Source organism: Lathyrus oleraceus, chromosome 2 (assembly GCF_024323335.1).
Source record: "Lathyrus oleraceus cultivar Zhongwan6 chromosome 2, CAAS_Psat_ZW6_1.0, whole genome shotgun sequence".
NCBI lineage: Eukaryota > Viridiplantae > Streptophyta > Magnoliopsida > Fabales > Fabaceae > Lathyrus > Lathyrus oleraceus.
In genome coordinates, this window is record NC_066580.1 from 17,494,762 (window position 1) to 17,499,118 (window position 4,357).

Below are 4,357 nucleotides of genomic sequence, written 5' to 3' on the forward strand. Positions count from 1 at the left end.
GAGGTGTGTCAACTGAGTTGCTTCGATTTGACCTCGAAGCAACTCAATCTTCTTGCCTACATTGGTAGAACTTCAGACAACCAAAGATCCAAGAGAATTGAGTGAAATTGAGAGAGAATCGAAGAGATGAAATTTTCTGGAAAATACCTTCAATGCAGGTCTGGATTCAATTGTTCTTGCTTTGGCTCATGCTTGATATTGCTCAGTATGCTTGCAGAAGTAGATTAGAATGCACAAAAGGTCTTGGATCCCTGGAGTTTTGAATCTCAAAAGAAGTGATATTACAACTCAATTTCCAAAGTAAATTCTTAGGATTATCCTCTCAAATGGAAGGGTTTGGTGTTTGGGATCAAAGCTAGCGCGAAGGGGTCCTCAATTCTGAGCATATGGAGCTTTATTTATAGCTGAATCCTGTGATACTTGCGCCTTCCAAATGAGTTTCCAAAATTGGTAATGCGTGATGCATGTGTACATGGGCGTGTACAGGCCCATGAGATCATTCCATTTGATCCATAATTGAGTTTGAACAAGTCTGAAATCAAATTGGAGTGCTAGGCAATTGTACATGGAAGCTTGAAGTTTGATTTTTGCCAAATGATGATGCAATGTTCAAGCCATGTGCAGCCCATTCAAACCTTGTCCAAAATGGATGAAATTGGATTTTTTGGAAAGATTAGATCAGGAGGAACAACTTTCATGTTCAACACTTTTCCATTTGAAGCTTGTATCATGATGAATTTTGAGGTGGAAGTTTGGAAATTTCAACATATCAAAAGAAATTCTAAGTGTCAAGCCAGATATCTCAATATTCCACCTTTCTTAACTTTTTATGTGAGCTTCATATGAGAAAAGTGTCTTCATCAAAACTTGTATATCATTAAAAGAAATTAAAAATGGTTACCAATTTCATGTCATTTGGATTTGGGATGATAGAGTTATGCATTTTTGAAGTTTGAAAAAATCACTTGGTCAATGGTATAAGTCAAAAGTGACCTATAATGTAACTTCATATCACATGCTCATAAAAGTTGAATTAGCTCTAACTCCAAACGTCAAAGTTTAAGTAGACATATTTAATTTGATTGTGCAACTTGGAAATATTTCATATCATAAAAATTGAGCAAGTTATGGCCTTGGGAAGTTGACTTTCAAATTAGGGTTTAGAAAAAATGACCTATAATGTTTCAACAGAGAAAGTGATTTTCCAAGCAAAAATAGCTCTAGGTCTCAACATGAAAGTTGTTTGGAATGTCATTTAGAGTAACATTACTCTTGGAATCATTTTCATATGGTGAAAATTGTAGGAGATGGGATCTAGGGAGACCCAGTTTTGATTAGATGAATTCATTTGGCCAACCACCATCAACCAACTTGCTAACCTTCAATTATTTGGACTTCCTTGGCTCATGGTAGATCATATATGCATAAGATGATGAATTTTGAAGTGTCCCTTGAGAAATTTGATCAAATGGCAAGATATCTTGTTGGAGACGTTACTCAAGATACCCAATCAAACTAGGGTTTCCAAGACAAATCACCCTCAAACTCTTGAAGAATGCTTGATCAATATAACATGTAGTAATCAATGGAACTCTTATATGATGCTCATAACCATTCTTGGATAAATTCATGGTTGTGATCTTTTTCATGAGGGTCCTAAACCCTAGATATGAACTTGATAGATCAATGGTGATCATGCCCTACCTACAAAAGAGTTAGGCAAATGCAAAGACATATTTTTGTATTTCGGTTAGTAAAATGATAATATACAAGTATGATACAATCACATAGTGCTTGGTGATCTCTCCCAAAATAAACCCAATGAAAGAGGGGTAAGGAGGATGCCAATGTATGATCTCAATGCTAATGCTTATGATGAAATTGCATGAGGGATCTTAGGGTCAAAATTGGGGTCTTACAGCTGCCCCTATTTAAGGATATTCTAACTGAGGAGGCGCAGATTAAAATCTTCATGTCGACTCAGTAGAATGGGCTTAAATAACAACATATAGAAACAAATTTTGGTCCCTAAGAGACCTCATGATGCAAATGATATGAAAGAAAAAGTTAATGCTCTATGGGGAAATATGGCCACAAAGGAAAAGAAATTAGGGAGACCGAAAGTCCGCATGAGTATAATGCATTCCCTAAGGAAAACTCACTAGGGAGACAGAGACTCTGGGGGATAAAGGAGTTATGCACAGGCCAGGATACGACTTAAAACTACTGGTGGACTTGAGGAATTCCATACAAACATGGAAAGACTCAGCCAGGGAAACAACAACATCTCCAGGGGACAAGAGTAAGTCAGGATAAAACTGAAATACTTGAATCATGTAGGGAAAAGCGATTTCACTAAGGAAAAACATACACTTAACTCAACTGGGGAAGCAATAAACTTCAACACAGGAGGAGCAGAAATCTATTATCTACTACCTGTTACTGCGTGAGGAGATAATAAAGATCTGACAGAGAGAACATCCGCCACCGGTTAGGATGAACATAACAAAGATGACTCGCTGGGAACCAACAGAAGGGAATATTCATTACCGGTTACTGGGGAAAAATAGCCTTGCTAGGGAGAACTGCAGAAAATAGGATTTACAACTACTAGTTACTGGGCAGAAGACCAAGGGCGAGAGTATTCGTCATCGATTAGGATGAACATATCAAGGATAAACTCAACAGGGAAGAAAATCTGTCATCGGTTAATATGAACATATCAAGGATAGACTTGCCTGGAAAATGTCAAGGAGGATATCCATCATCGATTAAGATGAACATATCAAGGATAAACCAACTAAACAAAAAGTAGGAATTACATCTATCGAATGCTAGATAGAAGACCATCAAAGAGAACACCCGTCACCGGTTAAGATGAACATATCAAGGATAGACTCTAAGAGGGGAGAAAATAGGAATTACATCTATCAATTATTGGATAGAATACCAAAAAAGAGAATCTGTCACTGGTTAAAGTGAACATATCAAGGATAAACTTTGCGGAGGGTCAAAAGTAGGATTTACAACTACTGGTTACTGGGTAGAAGACCGCAAAGAGAAGGAAACCTGTCATCGGTTAGGATGAATATATCAAGGATTAACTCTCTGGGAAACAAGAATAGGGATTACAACTACCTTTTACTGGGTAGAATACCAAAGGTGAGAATATCCGTCATCGGTTAGGATGAACATATCAAGGATAAACTCAGGCAGGGGAGAGAAAGATATATGTCACTGGTTAGGGTGAGCATATCAAGGATATACTTCCTGGGGAATAGATCCACTAGGGACTCTATTGAGAAGAAAGACAGGGGTACTTTTGTCGGGTATTGGGCAAGAAGTAACAAACTGCAAACTAAGAAGAATATTACCAGTTACTGGGCAATAGGCTCTTAGGAGACTCAAAGCATCTATCTAGGTAAGAGCTAGAAAGAAACAGTCAATCAAGACTCAACCCATTGAGGACATAACTCAAGGGGAGTGATTGCATCCAGATAATCAACTGGGAAGGAAACTGAAGTAATAACCATCCACGAGGAAACAAATCAGTGGGGAAGAGGATAAAGGTTAAAGTCTTTCTGCCTAAGGGGCTGACGCTCTACAATTGAGGGAGGACAGACACTGAAATTTGTATGGGGATAAAGTACCGCCGTACAGAGAATGAGAATCTCAAATCGACAAATCAAACAAATATGATGGTGCCAATATGCAATTATGAAATTATATGAATGTATATGTATATGATGATTATGCTGACAAAACGATCACAAAGGATACAAAGGTGTCGCAAAGAATTTGAATCATCGGTACAATCCCCCGTTAATCCACAAAAAGAGGGAGACAACTGCTGGAGAATAGAGAAATCACAAACCAGAGGCTCAGATCTAGCCGAGGGAGGAGACCTACTAAGGAGAGGAGAAGTTATCGAGTCTGCAAGGAATTTTAGGCCAACACCATATCAAATGGGAGACAACCATGCAGAAGATAAACACAAATAGCTGCTCAGAAACCAGGAGGAAATTTTGACTGGGAGCGAGTCGGATGGCGACTGGTGGGGAAACCAATGTGATCCACTAGGGAAAAGATCTTACTCTGCTGAAGATCAACCCCGTCGGGGATACAGAAACACTGCCGAGGAAATAACACACCGCAAGGTACTGAATCAACCAACTTAGCTGGGAAAAAGGATCGGAACTCCGCTAGGGAACTAACACTCCGCAGGGGGACCAGAACAAGACAAACAACTAGGGATACCCGAAGGGTTAACTGCTTGGAGAACCTATGATGTTTCGCACTTAAGGACTCGTTGCTCATGAAGTGCTGTTGATACTTCTTTTTTTTAATTGCTTTGAAA